Here is a 20,619-nt window from a genome sequence, read left to right on the forward strand (position 1 = left end):
TTGGTTTTTCTAAAATATGAACAAAATGATGCCCATGAAAAATAAATTTGAAATTTAAAAATCATAATATGGTATCAAAGGCCAATCCTTTATTGATCATATTAATTAGCTAGAAGTTCAATTGAAACTTCTTATCAAGGTAGGAATTTAGGTACCAGATGCATACCATAAAATCAGAAGTAAATTTTCAGAGATTCTGAAGACTATTGTCTTAGAATTCTAAAGTTTATCTGAATGCTAAATATTTCTCACCCAAAGCAAAACGGAGGTTGTAATATGTTGTATCTGCTAATGATGTGGAGACATCGTCTTTAGAGGCCTCTTTGGATTTCAACATATCAATTTAGTGGCTATTACTTATTATCAGTAACCTGAGTGCCTGAGTGGAGCCTAACAAAAGAAGGCTCTACACGTGGTCTCATCTGTAATACAAGTTTCTCTGCTGCTTATCTTTCAGGATACAACTGGTTCAATGGGAGTCACAATATTTGTGGCAGATCTGGGTGCTGTATGGAGTCTGGTTGCAAAATCACAACAGTGGCCTCTAAGAAAGTGGAATTATGTCGTAGTCATACTCTTTGCTCAACTGTTTTTGTTTTTGTTGTTGTTGTTGCTATTGTCTCTATTAGAGACTGAAGGCTTGATAATGGGGCACAGTCAATAGACAACATGGACATTTTCTATTTGCCCACATATCTCTAAAGTTGAGCATTACCAAACACCTCCATCAAGTACCAAGGATCCTTGGGAGATGAAGCCCCCATACATCCTGAAGTCACAGATGAGGCTTAAGAACAGGTGGGTTACACTTCTAATGTATTTCCTTCTGACCCCCATTGGAAGCCCCCAAGAGTTCCCTCTAACTAGCTGTCAGCGGAGGAAAATGTTGAAATCTCATTTATATACAGCTCTACACAACATTTTGGCACCAGCCCAGGGAGAGAGGAGGGTAACATTCAAGCCCCACATCTTTCTCCTTCCTTAATTGTAATCATGCTTGTAACTTCTTTTTAAAAGTTGTCTTTGTCCACCCACCAGAATGCACAGTAAGTATATAAGGGCAGGGATTTTATCTGTGGTATCGACAGTCTAAAGCAAAGCCTTGTACAGAATAGGTATGAAATAAATAGCCGGCGAGTGAATGAACAAATGATGCATACTTGCATTAAAGGAAAATATATCAAAAAGGATGAGAGGGAGATGAATGATGGGGTGAGTTCGAAAATAAATGATGAGAAAAAATATAGTAGGAAAAAAATAGTAATGTATAAAAAACACTCTTGAAAGTACCAGATGTTATGGGGGCTGATGCTATGAACTCTATATTCTCTATTCCAGCATCTGTCTGCTCTTGAAATAGCTTCTAGTCTAGCACTGAGTGGATAGGAAAAGCAGTTGCACTGGTTTCTGCAAGAAATGAATTGTTTGCATATCTAATTCTTATAATAAAAAAATATATAATGGATTTATGCAAAAATAGATATAGTTGGCTATGAAATGACATGTTATCTTGTAATTACTCCATCCTGTGGATGGGCTGCATATAAGAAATGTAATTGCAATGAGATACAGAGAGTGATATTACTTCTTTCTTGTTCAGCATTGCCTTTGAAGATATGTATGAATTGCTAACAACTGACTGACTCCGGGCTTGAACAATGAAAACCAGAGAATGAACAACACACCCAAGCAAGTCATGTTGATCAGGTACAGCTATTCCATTTTCTCTTGATTACTCTACTGTGTAATTAATGGATAGGGTTCCTAAAGCATGGAGTCTAAAAACGGAAAATATGTTACATGCCTCCTAGGTTTACACGGTCTCTGTCTTTTCAGAAAAATCAAGATAAAACCAAATAAAATGCCCCATGTAAATTTCTTAATTAAAGCAACAGAACTGACGTTTTAAAAAAAAAATCTAATTTTCTTCCATAATAGACTAAGGTTTGGCGTATGGCTAAAGCTTTCATATTTCTAAGATAGTCATTAAAAATGGGGCTATGGCTGCCATATTAATTACTGTATAATAGGAGAGACAAACCCAAGAATAGTGATGAAAACAATAATATCCAGACATTTTCTTCCCCCCCACCCCATCCAGAGTGCTTCCTGTGACAGATACTCAAATCCAAGGCAGGTGTTTCTTTCCAGCTACATGTACGTATCCACCTATATGTGATGTTTCAAAGCTGTGAAAAATTTTATCTGTCCCCCTCCCACTTCATGACCCTGATCTTGTTGATTAGTGCACAAGGCTGACCTTGCATTAGACTCTACCAGCTGGCGCAAGTCTTTGTCGAGTTCCTGCACTCAGTGCCATATTTGAAATATCAAACTTCCAAGTAATTATAGAGATAACTGGAGAAAAATTCACTGATATCTAAGACGACCACTAGACAAATATATTTATATATTCTCCAATTTCGAGAAAATAAAATAACATTTGTATTTCTCAGAAAAAAAAAAGAGTGTTTAAATTACCTCACTAGTTTATTTTTAGTTCTTAGACAAGCAAAAGACCCTGCACTTTTTACTCAAACAGGCCAACTGTATGAGAAGGACTTGACAGTGTCCTTTCTTTTCTTGGAGGCAATGTTTACAGTGCTATTTATGGAGATGAAATCATATACGCTATTTCTATTTGAAGATACGCTTGAATTGCAAGTACAGAGAAATGGAAGCTTTGTTCTGTGTTTCTCAAGGGTAACGTATCTATGTTTTCTTATTTTAGTTTCTAAAATCGAACTAGGTCTTTCAATCAGCATGCACATTTAAGGTGGTAGAAGTTGTTTTTAGGTAAACACTGTTAATAAATCGATAGTGTCCTTTCAAATTAAGTGTGTTTTAGAATCAAGAAAACATGGTGTATAGATAGAGGCCAAAAATGCACTTCATATAATTGGATGATTAACCTGAAATGTCCTTTCATCCATACGAGTACTTTTAATTCTGCTTTGAAGATAAATTACTTATATAGAAGGCAAATAGGGGAGTCAGAAAATCTCTGGGAATGTTACTCTCTGTCTTACCAGTGGTTGAACCTGGTGGAAGAAAGGCTAGCACTTTAATGTTTGCACCACTTGCCCCAAATCAGACCTCATGTCCCCATTTCATCTGTATTAAATCCTGAATTTATTCTTGATCTTTTTATGAATTGGTGTTTTCTCATGTTGTCTAAACTAACGACTTTGTAATATTAATCTCAAATATCTGTGATTTCAGAATCACCAATATATGTGATATCTCTCGTATCTGGACATAAGTTTCTCTGAAGAAATATCCTTGGCATATCTGTAAAATTTTAAAATCTGTAGTTGAGCTGAGTAGGAATGGTTCCTTCCAAGCTTAGGTATCTCACAATGCAATCTTTACCAGGCTCTCTAAGGCAAACCCTAGTCCTTCTTGACCTTAGAGTGATGTAAGAATATGTTTAACTAAGATGTTAATAATAATTGTTAAAAGTAGATAAGTTTATTCCCTTACTAGGATCCCAAATGCATACCTTTTTTCCACCTTCTCCCCAAGCAAAAGATTAGAGAAATCTCTTATTGGAACCTGAGCAATCCTTTAAAAAAATAGTGATAGTGAGGGTTTCTTAATGAAATCAACCAATCAGATCCTGTTAGAATGTTCATTTGTAAGTGTAAAAGGACCCTATTCAAACTGAAATGTGAATGAATAGCCAATGGTTACTGAGTTGAGAGAAGTGTCCAAAAATAAGTCAGAGACCAAAATGAAGAGAAAAAACATCAGTGAAAGAAGAAGACTTTAGAGGAAAAAAAGAAAATTTAAACACATCATCACTACTATCACCAGAAAGATAAAGATGGTGTTGAATCCAAGAAATTATAACATGAGTTTAGTAAAAATAAGGACCCTTTTGGTAACAATAAAGAAGCTCTTGAAAATTAAATACATGAGGGCAGAAAGTAAAACTGAATATTAAAGAGAAAGGTGGAGGTACATTCTTGAGATCAAAATATGATTAGGGACAGGAAACAGAAGAGAAAGATAATTTAAAAAATGAAAGACCTTAGGGGAGACTCAGCTTCTAAATAATCTGCTAGAAAGAGTAATGAGATATAGATAGTATCCAACCATGAACTGAAGGAAATTACCCACAAAAGAACAATTTCCAAGTTGATAGGCTCCATTTCAATGTCCTGCAAAATGGATTAATATAGACTTACAACAAGGCATTGATTTATGAAATTTCAAAACCCTGGAGAAAGAACTACCTAAAATCTCTGAAAAAGGAAAGTGAAATGTTCATTAAAAAGAAAAGCATAGCATTCTCAACAGCAAGGGGTGTCTGGATGGCTCAGTGGGTTGAGACACTGGATCTTGATTTTGGTTCAGGTTATGATCTCATGGTTTGTGAGATTGAGCCCTACATCAGACTCTGAGCTGACAGCACAGAGCCTGCTTGGGATTCTCTTTCTCCCTCTCTCTTTGTCCCTCCTCTGCTCTCTCTTTTCTCTCTCTCTCAAAATAAATAAACATTAAAAAAAATTCTCAACATCAAAACTAGAAACCAGAAATCAATTAAAATGCTTTCAAAATTTTAAGAGAAATTCATTTCTAATTAAAATGTTTTACCCAATTTTACAAAGCCAATTAAACAAGAGATACAATACAGATAATTTGTAGACATGTAAGACCTCAACAATTTTACCTCATATACACCTTCTTCAGGAAGCAAATGAATATTCCTTATAAAAAGTTGCAATAACCCAGACAGGGAGACTCAAACATTTCAGGAACTAGACTCCAACACTACAAAGGGGTGAGTTCACGCACACACACACACACACACATATATATATATATATATATATATATGTATGTATATAATGGCACCCAGGGTATAATTGATCAGCCTGCCTCCAGAGAAACCTCGCCAGATAGAAGCAAGTCAGGAAACGCCATTGGAGATTTCGTCAGAAAACATGGAATTGATTGAAGAGGAAGAGCTTGACAATTTTAAAAGAAGTTTTATAACACTGAGAAGACGTTAGTGGAGAATTGATGCTAGTACATGGAAAATAAAGTATATGTATAAAAGAAGAAAATGACTGTATCTAGGTAAAACAAAATGTAGATAAAAGGAAAAGTACTTACAGCGTAATGCCTTACTACATGTTTTGGACGTGACTAGTGTTGACATAGCTATATTAGTATGCACATTGAATATTGATCTACTGAATTTAATATACAAGTATATTAGGTGGATGAAATGTGTTTGTGTATTTTTGGGAACAGGACAGCGAAGGAGAGCTAGATTCTCATCTTCTAAAATAGAAGGTCAAAAGATCAGACCTAACCAAAGAAGAGAGATATAGAAGAGACAAAGAAAGAAAGAACAAAAGAAAGGAAGGAAGGAAGGAAGGAAGGAAGGAGAATATATGCATATAATTTAGGTAAATTTCAATAAAAAATAAAAGATTTTGCTTGAAAAAACTTAAAAATTATTGCCTTTATGGAGCAGGAAATGGAGAAAGATTGCAAAATCCCTTTCCTTTTCTTCTTTTTTTTTTCCTATTGCCAGCAAACTTTGTAAAACAATTAGATTCTATAAATATATGACAAGAAATATAAAACTAAATTAAATAGTAGTTAAATCTATAATAAAACTTTTACTAACATAGTTTACTCTGCTGTTGCTGTTAAGATTCCTTTCCACTCGTCCTATTTCCATTTAGTGATCATGGTCTTATACCCTGCAATGAATTTGTACACTTAGGATTAGTTTCACCTACATATGACAGATTAACCCCAAATAATCTTAACCTAAGCAAAGTATGGGCTTTTGTTTAAACGGAATTCAGCATTAAATACTATCCAATCAATATGATAGTCTGTAGCAGCTATCAGACAGGAGGAAAAGAGAACAAAGTGGTAAAGGATTGGTGCCGGCTTACTCTTATGGGTGTTTCCTTGAAGTAACACAGCCTAAGCTGCGTTGCTCCAAACCTATTTACATGGTCTCACCTGGTTGCTAGGAAACCCAGAAATAGATTCCTTTTGCTTATTACATACGATGTCGAATAAAACTGTGGTTCTTTTACTAAAGAAAGAGAATAGATCATGGGTTAGTGGCAAGTAGTCTCTGCCACATATGATGTTTCTCTTTTGAGTTATTGGAATCCTTTCTTCTACAAATTCGATACTTTATAAATCTTTTTTTTTTTTTTCATAAAAATGATGAGCCATAACTTTAAAATACTAGGTAGTGGCACTGATAATTTGCTCTTTGGAATCCTGGAGTTATACAGTCAATCATCGGGAGTTTTATACATCACATTTTTTCTTGGCTCCCTAAAAAATGAGAGCGAAATGGCATTTACTTTTTATTGTTACGGTGCCTCCCAAACAGTTTGCAAATATGTAATTCTCACAGAATAACCCAGTAAAAGTTGCTCACAATGTTCCTCCGTCTTGCTTACCACGTTGCTGATTAAATGAAATAATACTACAACAAATGACCATAGTAATATTATTTTATATGATAATATATGTACTCTATTTTCACCCTGAACAAATCCCATCTTTTGATAAAGGGACTATTAGTCAAAATATCCCTCACAGGGGCGCCTGGGTGGCTCAGTCGGTTAAGCGTCCGACTTCGGCTCAGGTCATGATCTCACGGTCCGTGAGTTCGAGCCCCGCGTCAGGCTCTGTGCTGACCGCTCAGAGCCTGGAGGCTGTTTCAGATTCTGTGTCTCCCTCTCTCTCTGACCCTCCCCCGTTCATGCTCTGTCTCTCTCTGTCTCAAAAATAAATAAACGTTAAAAAAAATCCTTCACAAACAGTACTTAGAGATATATTATAATAATCCGTGATTTATTTTAATTTGTTTCTGCTACACATAACTTAATACAGGTCCTCACAATTACTTTTCATCTTTTTAAGATAGCTGAATAAAGATTCGTTTCTGGGAGCTATGTTACATTGTCTGGTAACAACATTGATCGTTGTGACTGAAGAGATCGAAATTATCGAAAATTCATATGAAATGAAGTATGAGAGAAAATAACTACAATAATTTTTGTTTAAATTCTAGTAAAATATGTATAACATGTGCCTTTTAACCATTTCTAAGGGCATAGTTCAGTCATGTCACGTGTATTCACTTTGTTATACAACCAGTCTCCAGAATTTTTTTATCTCACAAAACTGAAAATCTATGCCCATTAAACAATAACTCCTCATTTCCCCTTTCATTCAAACCCTGGCAGCCACCATTCCATTTTCTGTTTTTATTAACTACTCTAACTCTAGATATATAAGTGAAACCATATAGCATTTATGGTTTGTGATAGGCTTATTTCACTTAGCATAATGTCCTCAAAGTTAATCCACTGCTTTAAGTATTAGAATCAGGGCTGTTTTATTACACCTTTTTTTTTTTTCTTTTTTCTTTTTGGCAGCATGCTTTATCTGAGAAAATAATTCTATGTTTAAATTTTGCTCCTAATAGTAAATATTCTCAGAGATTAACTAGTTAAAATTATGAGATAGCTAAAATACAGTGAAGTTTTCCCATTTCTGCCTTCCCCTCTAAATTACAGCATATATTTTGTTTTCCTTTATTAAAAAAGTTTTATTGAGACATGATTGATATATAAAGAATTACACATATTTAACATATACAATTTGATGAGTTTGCATGTTAGCGAATAACCGTGATACCTTCAGGGCAGTGAAGGTAATAGACATAGCAAACACCTCCCAACGTTTCTTTGTGTCCCTTTGCTTTTGTGGTGTGTGTGTGTGTGTGTGTGTGTGTGCGCGCGCACGTGTGTGCGTGCGTGTTAAAACACTTAATGTTAAATGTATCCTCTTAACAAATTCTGAGTGCACAATACTGTATTGTTAGCTATAGAGACTATGTTGTAAAACAGATCACTTGAAGTTATTAATCTAGCATAATCTTAGATTGTGTCCATATCTTAGCAGTTGTGAAAGATGTTGCAATGAATATGGGAGCACAGATATGTCTTCAAGATTTGATTTGAACTCTTCTGAATATACACTCAGAAGTTGGATTACTGGATCGTATGGTAGTTCAATTTTTAATTCACGTTCAGTCATGTTATTTATTTATTTTTTATATTGAATTGTAAGAGTTCTTTACATATTTTGGAAACTAACTTCTTATCAGATACATAGTTTGCAAATATTTTCTTCCACTCCATATGTTGCCTTTTGGTTTTTTTATTGCTTCTTTTGCCATGCAAAAATCACTTGAATTTGATGTAATCCCTCTTGTATACTTTTGCTTCCATTTATTATGCTTGGGTGTAATATCCAAGAAATCATTTTCAAGACTAAGTCAAGAAGCTATTTCCTATATTCACATGCAGAAAAAAAGACCTTCTAGGACTAATAAACAAATTAATAACATTTGGATAGAAAATTAACAAAGATCAGTTGTATTTCTATATACTAACAATGGGCCATATGAAAAGGAAATTTAGAAAACAATCCCAATTACAATAGCATCACAAAGAAAATAATACTTTTTAAAAAATCTGACCAGGGAAGTTAAAGATTTAAACACTGAAAGCTGTAAAACATTGATGAACAAAATTGAAAAAGATCAAAATAAATGGAAATATATTTCATGTTCATGGATTGAAAGACATATTGATAAGATATTAATATCACTCAGTGTAATCTACAGATTCAGTGCTGTTTCCATGAACAAAAATCTTAATGGCATTTTTTATAGAAATTGTGAAAACAATCCTACAGCTCATATAGAACTAAAAAAGACCCAGAATAGCCAAAGTAATCTTGAGAAAGAACAAAGTTGGAAGCATCACACTCCCTGATTTCAACCTATAATACAAAGTGATAGCAATTGAAATAGCATCATATTAATATCAAGATATAGACCAATGAAAGTGAATAAATAGCCTAGAAATAAACCCACACATGTACAGTCAACTAAAGCTTGATAAAAATCAAGAATACACAATGGGAAATGATAGTTTCTTCAACAAACGTTGCTAAAAAATGGACATACATATGCAAAAAAAAATGAATTTGAACCCTTACCATACACAATGCACAACAATCAACTAAAAATTGATTTGTTTTGTTCAGTGATAGGAAGGCTTTTCTAAGAAGCTAATATCTAATGTAAGGCACTATCATTTCACTCATTGTCTGGTGGTTAGACAATGAAAGAAACTAGGATGAAAGAAATTCAAAACTCAAATATTAAAATAGTCCCTCTGGAACACTTTGAACCTCATCCTATGGTACCAGTATTTCCCTGATACCAAAACCAGATAAGGATACCACACACACACACACACACACACACACACACACACACACACACCTAATATCCCTGATGAATATAGATGCAAAAATTCTCAAGAATATATTATCAAACTAAATTCATTAAAAGGACAATACACCATGACCAAATAGGATTTATTCCTGGAATGCAAGGATGGTTCAACATATGCAAACTAATATATGTAATCATCATATGAATAAAATGAAAGATAAGAAATCATAAAAAAACTATAAAAAGGTAATTTCAATAGACAAAGAAAAAGCATTTGAGAAAATATAACATCATTTTGTCATAAAAACCCTTAACAGATCTGGTATACAAAGAATATACTTCAATGTAATAAACGTCATATATGACAGACACACATCTAATATTATAGTTAATGGAAGAAAGTTGAAACAGTTTACTCTGAGATCTAGCATAAGAGAAAGTTGCCCAACCTCACCACTTCTACCCAACATAGTACTGGGAGTGCTAGCTAGAGCAATTAGGAAGAAAAAGAAATAAAAGGCATTTAAACTGGGAAGGAAGAGTTAACATTATCACTATTTTCTGAATAATTGTATAAACAGAAAATCCCAGAGTCAATAAAAATCTGTTGGAATTAATCAATGATTTTAGTAAAGTGGCAGGTTAGAAAACCAACTTACAGAAATCTGTGGCATTTCTTTAGACTAAGGATGAAGAATCAGTAAAAGAAATAGAACTATCCCAATCACAGTAGCATGAAAAAACAATAAAATACTTAGGAATAAATTTAGCAAGGGTGTGAAAGATCTGTACAATGAAATCTCTAAGACTTTACTGAAGGAAATTGAAGAAGACACGAACAAATGAAAAGACATCCTGAGATCATAGATCAGAAGAACAGATGTTAAAATGACTATACTACCCCAAACCATCTGCAGATTCAATGCAACCTCCATCCAATACCAAAGACATTCTTCACAGAAACAGAAGAAATAATCCTGAAATTTGTATGCAACCATAAAAGACCTCAAATAGCCAAAAAGATTTTGAAGGGGTTGGGGGAAAGCTCGAGCTCTATTTCCTGATTTCAAACTATACTAAAATCCATACTAATGAAAATAGTGTGGTACTGGCTCAAAAATAGACATATAGACTAAATATACAGAATATAGGGCCCAGAATTAAATCCCAGGATATGTGGTCTACTTATATTCTAAAAAGGAGTCAAGAACACACATTTGGGGAAACATAGTCTCTTCAACAAGTGGTAGAGAGACATATGAAAAACAATGAAATTGAACCACTATCTCATACTACCCACAAAAATTAACTCAAAACAAATCAAGAAGTTAAATGTAAGACTGTAAATCTCACAGAAGAAAACACAAGAAAGAAATTCTTTGATAATTGGTTTTGGCAATGATATTTTGGACATTATGCCAAAAGCACACACAACAAAAGCAAATATTAACAATCGGGGCTACACCAAACTAAAAAAACTTCTTCACAGCAAAAGAAACAATTAGAAAAATGAAATGACAGCCTACAGAATGGGAGACAATTTTTTCAAACCATATATCCAATAAAAGGTTAATGTCCAAAATACATAAAAAAACCACACAATTTAACAACAAAACAAAACAAAAATCTGATTAAAAATGGGCAGAACTAAATAGACATTTTTCCAAGATGGACATCAAAATGGCCAACAGGCACATAAAAAGATGTTCAGTATCACTAATCATCAAGAAGATACAAATAAAAACTATAAAAAAATATCATCTGACTCCTGTTAGAATGGCTATCCTCAAGAAGACAAGAGACAAGAAGTGCTGGTGAGGATGAGGTGAAAATATTCAGTTGGTAGGAATGTAAAATAGTCCAGCTACTATGGAAAACAATAAGTCCCACCCCAAAATTGAAAATAGATCTTTCATCTGATTCGGCAATTCTACTTCTGGGCATAATACCCAAAGGAAATGACAACAGGATTTTGATGAGATATATACACACCCTTGTTTATTGCATCATGATTTACAAAGTCAAGATATGGAAACAACAGATGAACAGATAAAAAAAATGTGGTATATGTACACAATGCAATATTGTTTAGCCATGAGAAAGAAGGATATCCTGCCATTTGTGATGACATGGATGGATCTTGAGCACATTATGCTAACTGAGATAAGTCAGACAGAGAAAGTCAAGTACCAAGAACCATATGATATAACTATTATGTGGAATCTAAAAAAGTCAAGCCTGCACACACACATGCACATGCACACACACACACACACACACACGCACACACACAAAACCAGAGAGTAAAACAGTAGTTACCAGGGCATGGAGGATGGGGGGGATAAGATAGGTGGTGTTTAAGATACAAACTTGCAACAAATAGTAAATAAGCCATAGAGATGTAGTGCATAGTATAAAGAATAAAGACCATAATGCTGTACTATAAAGTTGTAATGTGATAAGTCTTGCTTCAATGTCAATCATATTATGGCATATAAGTGTATCAAAGTAGCACATTGTACACTTTAAATCTACAAAATGTGGCATGCCAACTTTATCAAATAAACTTTTTTTTAAATAAAATAAAATAGTCTCTCTCAAGCTTTGAAATAGTTTTCCCAATTTAATGTAAGGGAAAGAAAGGTGCCTGGGTGGTTCTGTTGATTGCACCTCCTACTCTTAATTTCTGTTCCGGTCATGATCCCAGGGTCATGGGATTGAGTCCTGAATTGGGCTCTGTGCTGAGCGTGGAGTCTGCTTAAGATTCTCTCTCTCTCTCTCTCTCTCTCTCTCTCTCTCTCTCTCTCTCCCCCTCTGTCCCCACCCCTACTTGTGCATGTTCTCTCTCTTTCTCTCTCTTTAAAATAGTAAGTAAACAAATCTATAAAAATGTAAGGGGAAGATAATCTAGAGACTGTCTCTTTCCATTAACTCTCTCCGTGAACCATACATTCTGTAATTTGAGTATCTTTTTAGGAACATCTAATTGCTCTCCAATAATTTGTGGGAATTCCAAGAAGGGGAGTTACTAATAGGGGAGCAGCTTAACTGTGGTATCACTTGGAGGCCCTATTTTCTGGGAAGGGAAGGGAATGAAAAGATTGAGTACAGAGTTGACCCGGCACGTAGTGAAGGATGTCGGCAGCTTAGAGGGGTATTATGGTGGAGAAGCAAGTTCATGGGCTTTGAATTACAACAGATTTGGGTGTGAAGCCCAATTCTGGAAATTTCTGGTTGAGTGCTTGGTGCTCTACCAATGCTACCTGAATGTGACAGGTGGATTTATGCTTACCTGTGTGTTGGCTGTCTTAGGTCTGTAATAAGAAAAGAAAGTGAGGAGTAGCCATTTAAAACTATTTATCAAGTTGCTATTTCTGTGAGATAATACTTGCAGTCAGTGGATTTGCCTCACTGAATGGGGCAAGTGTTCTTCAACTCGTCTGGGGAATCACATAAGATTGCAAGCTCCATTTTACTTGTGCAGAGTAGGACCAGGAGACAACGTGTGACATTTGAAAGTTAGTTCATCAAGAATAATTCAATAAAAATAAAAGGAAAATGTGTGGCTATTTATTTTAAAGATTCCTTAAATTTTCATCAGACATATTTTATAGTTTCCCATTTTGGGCAAATTAAGGAATTAAATTTTAATCCTGATTTGCAGACAGTAAAGGCTCACAAGAATATTTTTGCCAAGAAATGACACATCTTTTCCTTAAGGAGTGGTATTGCTACATGGTAATAATGAAAGCTACATCAAGAAATGAAGACGTTTTGGGGTGCCTGGGTGGCTCAGTCAGTTAAGCGGCTATTTGTTGAGATGAATTAGCTTCTGAAGCAATTAAACCATCAAAATTTAAATGGCATTTACACATATAACGTAAAGAAATACATTCAAAACCATAAGAACACTTTGAAATAAATAGTACTGCAATAAAAAAGCTGACAGTAGCAGATATTCAATATTTTACATATAAACATTACTGCTTTACAGGCTTTAATGTCGTACTTTAGTTTCCTAAGAAAGAAAACACCATCTACAATTACTAAGAAACTTGTGAATGACTGTATCAGAGAGCTTATCCCGATATGTTGCTATGGCAGACCAGGTGACTCAAGTCCCACTTTCCAATGAAACTAACCTGACATATTCAAGAATTGCCTAATGATATAAAAGACCAATGTATACAGAAAATATAGGTGGCAGAGTATTTTTCAGATTAATTGCTGACCAACGCAACTAACCCTGAGTTGTGTAAAACTGTGAAAGATAACATTGTTGACAAAGGTAGTTTGGAATTTCAATTTTACGTAGGAGTATGTGCTGCGGGATAGTCACCCAGAATAAGAAGCTTGTGCCAGAATGTAAATTAACTACTTTCTTCACAGAGAAAATGTTGCCAAAAAAAAAAAAAAAGTCATCTGTCAACTATACAGTTGGCTTATGTGTGAATTATGTAAAGGCCATGCGTTATATTTTTAAATATTTTTAAATTATATGATAATATGGACAATGATAAAAATAATGGGTATTGCATGTAGAAATATAATGGTTAATTGAAAAAAATATTGAGAATGCTTGACATATGAAACAAACTCTAAATGACTCTTCAAGAGAGTTTTGTCACAACTGTTTTCTTTCTCTTCAAGAGAGTTTTCTTCAACTGTTTTGTCACAGTTTTTTAAGGAAATGAATTGGATGACTACATTTGCTTATAAATCTAGTATAATTGGTATGTTTAATTATTTATTACTTCCATACAATAAGGAAACTTAACATATTTTCCATGACAGGTAAAGTAAAGAACACAACCCGAAGTTAACAGTTGAGAACAGTGTTTACAAATTGATGTAACAGACTGTTATGCTAAGTGAAATAAGTCACACAGAGAAACACAGATACCATATGTTTTCACTCCTATGTGGATCCTGAGAAACTTAACAAAAGACCATGGGGGAGGGGAAGAAAAAAAAAAGGTTAGAGGGGGAGGGAGCCAAAACATAGGAGACTCTTGATGACTGAGAAAAAACTGAGGGTTAATGGGGTGTGGGAGGGAGGGGAGGGTGGGTGAGGGGTATTGAGGAGGGCACCTGTTGGGATGAGCACTGGGTGTTGTATGGAAACCAATTTGACAATAAATTTCATATTAAAAAAATAAATTGATGTAACATATTCCATAATTTAATAATAATTATAAATGAAGTGGATGAAGATCTTGATGTTAGATATTTGCTAAAAGGTTGTTGACAAACACCTTAACCATTTGATATATCATTTTTATTTTCCACCAGGATGAAATCCATGCATAGGAAATTCATGGATCCAGATTTCATTTCTTTCATTGGGAGATAATTGAAAATTAACTATGAAATCAATTTTATAAGATAAATTAGTGAAACTGGCTACTGATGAACATTGAAGATAAATCTTGAAAATACAACATCATGTGCATCATTTTGGTTGAAAATTAAAGATGAATATATTGAGTTTGCTGGAAGCTTTTTTAAATTTCTCCTATTTGTATTAATGTACTTCTGTGAGACAGGTTATTATGGGCATTTTTCAAGTAAAACAGATATATTTAAATATATATTAACCTATGCAAATAATGCTGTCATCAATTTCACTTAAATAACTCAACATGCAGAAATTCAGATCCTTTATCAAATTAAAAACTTTACATATTAGTATACACGTTCTTACAAAATCTACATAGCCATTGAATATGAAGACTTGCCCTTTTCTTTTAAGTTTGTTTATTTATTTTGAGAGAGAAAGCACAAGCACAAAGAGAGGAAGACAGAGAAATCCAAGCTGGCTCCACGCTGTCTGCGCAGAGCCAAACACGGGGTTGGCAGGAGATCATGACCTGAGTCAAGAGTCCGACACTTAACTGACTGAGCCACCCAGGCTCCCCACAAGGACTTGCCTTCAAGTTAAAACTTTTTGCTTACTTACGGTAGAGGAATAACAAAAATTAAGCGTACTAGTAAATATAGTAATCACTTTCAATAAACAATATATGTAGTGTCTACAACTAGTTTTCTTTTTCCCTATGTTTTACCTATGCTGGTTACATTTATTAAACAACGACGACGGAATCTAGTACGACGGTTAGATTTTATATTATGCAAGTTTTTATTTTTCATTCCAGGTTTATGGTGATTTTTATTACAGTTTATGGAAGTATTGGTATCTGATGGATTGAAAGTAAAAACAGCTGGCCTATCACTGCCAGTAGTTTGAGAAAAACTGGGCTTGATTTATAAACCTTTCTGAGTTCTCATTTTCTCATTTATATAGGGAATATAACAGTGCCTGTCTTTCAAGATGATAATTGTGACTAACAGTAAGAGACAAAGAATAAGCTGAAATCTTCAGGCAGCTTTTTTTTTTTTCCTTGCACAGTCCAGTCCCCTCTGATGCAATCACCCATTTTCGTAACAAATCTTCATAGCCGGGTCAGATAGACTCTGTCCCCAGTGGCTTCCCCTTGATGGTTGTTCCATATGCCACAAATGCCAGGGAATTTCTTTTTCATCATTATTCTACACATAAATTTTTCATATTAAATGATAGTAATAGTTACCATTTGGAACATTTTCTAGATGGTAAACACTGTGTGAAGGTTTGTAGGTATAAGCATTTAATTCTTACATTACTGCAATGAAACATACGTGTATTTTGAATTTTTTTTTAACGTTTATTTATTTTTGAGACAGAGACAGAGCATGAACGGGCAAGGGTCAGAGAGAGAGGGAGACACAGAATCTGAAATAGGCTCCAGGCTCTGAGCGGTCAGCACAGAGCCCGACGCGGGGCTTGAACTCATGGACTGTGAGATCGCGACCTGAGCCGAAGTTGGACACTCAACCGACTGAGCCACCCAGGCGCCCCTCATACGTGTATTTTGTAGACAAAACCTGAGAGTCAGAGAAGTTAAGCAACTTGCCCCAAGTTGTACAACTAGAGGGAAAATAAGGCAGAATTTGAATCTGCTTTGGTCTGAATCTAAGATTTTAATATTATTCCAATATATTCAATTTACTATATTTAACAATTAGGTTAGTGACCAGTACGCACTATTGTTAAAGAAATACCTATTAAATAAATGAATCACTCAATTAATATAGAAATGAATATGTATGATTTGAAGTACTGGGAATTTTGGCTTTGTTTAAGCATAAACATTTAAATCAAAAGTGACATTTTCCACATTACTTCCCCCAAATTAGTTTTGTTTTCATTAGCAGTATGGACACAGAAAGTTATTTTTATCAACTTGAAATGAATACATAAAAAGACAGTTAATTGAGTAATTGTATTGTTTGTGTTCGTTACTACATGCCAAAATACATGTAGTCTAAGAAACGAGATTTGTAATTTGTTCTGGGTGAAAATAAAAGTTATTGCAATTATCACTTAGGATGCTTTTATCTTATAAATTGGAGATAGTGAACATGGTACTTCTGGTCTCAATTCAGATGGCTTTTCTATGAATGTCTTAAGGGCATACACTTTATCTTTTTCATTGCTGTATCCTGTCTAGTGTCTAGTGTAAGGACAAATACAAATTACAAGTAAGAGATTTAATTTTCCTTGTTGAAAATAATGGAAACGGTGATTCGTCTTTCCCTTTTCTTAGAGCATTAACTCTAGAAAACTTTAGGAACCTTCTCTTCTGTTCAAAATGGATATATTATAATCCCTTTGAAAGGTGGACAGGCCTTTTGTAAATTTTTTGACCATAAATATCTTTTTCAAGGACTAGGAATCATCTCTTTGAAATGCAATCATCACAGAGGCGCCTGGGTGGCTCAGTCAGTTAAGTGTCCAACTCTTGATTTCAGCTCAGGTCATGATCCCCCAGTTTGTGGGATCAAGCCCTGCGTCAGGCTCTGTGCTGATGGTGCGTAACCCGCTGGGAATTCTCTCTCTCTTCCCCTCCCCCGCTCTCAAAATAAATAAATAAACACTAAAAAAATGAGAAACACAACCACTACAGAAGATATTGCCCCTACCTCCCTGCCTCCGTGGTTGGATAGAAGGTTGGATAGAAGGTTCTAACACAGATGGTCACCCTAATTACCAGGTAAAGTTAGAATGACCTATGGGTGGCAAATTGTGCTGTAAAGTCTTCTCACCTAAAACTTTTATCTTTTGTTCATTTATCTTGAGTGTATGTTTATAATGGGTCGTATTTGCCAGACTCTACGAAAAGGTGATATTTCTTCCTGTCTTTGCAGTTTCTTAGTGGATTGTCTTTGATGGGCATGGAATTTAGGTTTAATGCTTATTCCATAATAAAAGTGTTTTCTTTCTCTACGAATTCTGTGGAGAGAATTTCTGGGTTGGGAGACTTTATTTTTAATTATATTTCCAAAACACTTGCCATACTCTTTGCAGAGAGAACACTGAATAATTATTTTTGAGTCAGAGAAAGAAACCCTAATGTGCATTCAGTTAATTTTGCTTTAATTGTTCATTTGGCACATGGGAAAAATAATAATTGCTTAATTGCAATTGTTTTTGCATTGACATTTTATTTGTTATTCAAGGCTAGACTGCTTATGGCTCCACTAACTCTGTGCTCCTAAGTCAAAAGAACTGTCCTAGAACCTCACAATCAAAACAAATTCAGATATAAATACAGACACAATACTTGTTTTTCTTCTCACAACCTATCTCTGAAAATATCTGTTCTAGGGCCGTTTTGTAATCTGACTTTTGAAACCATTTCTGTTTTCCTCAACTTCCAAGGCTTCACCTTCTTTTCTTTTTTTTTTCTTAATTTTTAAAAATGTTTTTATTTATTTTTGAGAGATACAGAGACAGAATGCAAGTGGGTTAGGGGCAGAGAGAGAGGGAGACACGGAATCTGAAACAGACTCCAGGCTCTGAGCTGTCAGCACAGAGCCGGATGCGGGTCTTGAACTCACAAACCATGAGATCATGACCTGAGCCGAAGTTGGACACTCAACCTACTGAGCCACCCAGGCGCCCCACCTTATTTTCTAATATATAGCCTCAGACCTGGCACCTGATTTGGCTCCTATAATGTTGGCCTTTCTTTCCTTGACTAACAATCAAACTGGCTCTTTGGATTATGTCTGTTTTCTAATATGCTTACCCACCCACTGCAGTAAAGATCTACTTCGATCCTTAGATGTCAGTATTCTTGTGAAACTTCCCAACAAGAATCAGAAGAGCATTTTCAATAATAATTAGGATATATATTTAAAAATAAGGAAACGGAGACTTAAAATCTAGTTTTTCAGTTCTGGAGCAGAAAACCATAGCTAGAGAGCAAGATTTTCACAAGCCCATTCATTTTTTTATTTGCTTTTCAGTGTTTAACTAAAAGGCATAATATGGTTTGCAAAGCAGACAAATATTTAGATCAAATATACACACCCTTATAAATGAACATGGGCCAACTATCCCCTACATATGTAGGCTTGTTCATTTTCATTACAAAAGTCTGTCAACTCCTTAATAACAAAACTGAACAAATAAAACAAAGGCACCCCTAGGCAAAACTAGAAAATCAAAACATTAATTAAAGAGAGAACACAATGTAAGCATTAATTGAAAATACCTTTTTGTGGCATTTTTCCCTTTTGCAAAGGATTTATCTTTAGCTTTGGAATATTTTGTTTCTTCTAATTGTAAAGAGAGGCAGCTCTCAGCTTATGAAATAGACAGGGACTACTATCAACACAGAATTTAGACTTCCTGGAGAGGGAGTTTTCTGAAATATATAATTGTCATAAAGACCTCCTAAGGGATTTTTTCTCAGTGAAAGTGTTTCACACATATACATATACATACAAATATATATGTACATATATGATGTATATATATATATATATAGTCATCTACATATATATATTTATATAGTCTTCTATCATCATAGTTTTGTAAAGAAATGACACCTACATGAAACAAAAACATAGTCTCAGAATGTAGCAGATATAACTGATTTAATTAAATATAAAATTTAATCGATTTTTTAATCTTTTTATTATTTTTTAGATTAATGAGAACTTCATTAGGGTCTGTATAGCCACAGCATGTAACTATCACTTCTTTCCTAGACTATCCAGTTCCTTTTCAGTGATTTTTCTTGCCTATTACTTTTTATTTTAAGTTTATTTATTTATTTTGAGAGCATGAGCAGGGGATAAGCAGAGAGAGAGAGAGAGAGAGAGAGAGAGGGAGAGAGAATCCCAAGCAGGCTCTGCCTGCATCAGTGCAGAGTCCAACCCAGGGATCGATCTCACAAGCCATGAGATCGTGACCTGAGCTGAAGTCAAGAGTTGTACACTTAACCGACTGAGCCACCCAGGTGCCCCAATCACTCTCTTTTTTTTATGCTTATTTATTTTTGATAGAGAGAGAGAGACAGAGCATGAGCAGGGGAGGGGCAGAGAGAGTGGGAGACACAGAATCCGAAGCAGTCTTCTGGCTCTGAGACGCGGGGCTCGCTCAAACTCACAGACCATGAGATTATGACCTGAGCCAAAGTCGGATGCTCAACCGCTGAGCCACCCAGGAGCCCTGCCCCAATCACTCTTAATCACTATATCGTTAACCACTAAGACAAAGCCTTAAAAAATGAACAATAAACTGGATTATCTATTCCCAATCCAATTCAGCAAACTTTATGGACATAAAAGGGGTAGTGAGAAATGTAGCTAACAGATAAGAGCCATGACTGGAATTTGTCCAGAGTCAATAGAAAATCTCACAAGTTTTGGGATGTAACACACAGAAGGAGCTGGAACAACAACCAAGAAACACAAGAGAATATAGGAAGTAGGAAGACTATGATAACCTGTGTTATTTCTGACTTTCCAAAATCTAAACCCCTTCTGCTCCTTTTTGGGGATCCAGATTGTCTTTGGTCTCACGGCTCTCACAGCTATTTCTTGGGCACATGACATAACTTGGGCATATTCCAACAAGAACTTCTGCTCCTGGAAAAGTTACTGAGAGACAAAGAGACTATTATTATTCATTCTTCAGTAGAATAATTTTACAAGCTGTAACCACAGAATTAGTTATGAAAAATATGTCTATACAAGTTCCTGAGCTAGGAAGGGAAAAAATACATACAAACACAACTGGAATAGTCAATGATGTTAGGGATAATTTTACTACAGTTTAAAGATTTATGTGACTTGAGCCCAAGGATGTGGATTCAATACTTACCCTCTTGAAAGAAATGGGATTTCTTTCTTTTTTCTTCTTTCTTTCTTTTTTCTTTCTTTCTTTCTTTCTTTCTTTCTTTCTTTCTTTCTGATGCTTAGGA

At 34.8% G+C, this 20,619-nt stretch overlaps 1 long non-coding RNA gene across 1 annotated transcript in view; it reads right to left on the minus strand.

Annotated features, from left to right (window-relative positions):
• The window catches only part of LOC121037507 (uncharacterized), a 30,590-nt gene extending 24,613 nt beyond the window's left edge, over window positions 1–5,977 (minus strand). Inside the window, exons 1-2 of the long non-coding RNA XR_005793795.1 lie at window positions 5,922–5,977; window positions 5,654–5,720 (exon numbers count right to left, since the gene is read on the minus strand). This is a non-coding gene — a long non-coding RNA (uncharacterized LOC121037507). The remainder of the gene's footprint in view (window positions 1–5,653; window positions 5,721–5,921) is intronic.
• Window positions 5,978–20,619: the final 14,642 nt, after the last annotated feature.

Source organism: Herpailurus yagouaroundi, unplaced genomic scaffold (assembly GCF_014898765.1).
Source record: "Herpailurus yagouaroundi ecotype Mexico unplaced genomic scaffold, PumYag 163, whole genome shotgun sequence".
NCBI classification, from domain to species: domain Eukaryota; kingdom Metazoa; phylum Chordata; class Mammalia; order Carnivora; family Felidae; genus Herpailurus; species Herpailurus yagouaroundi.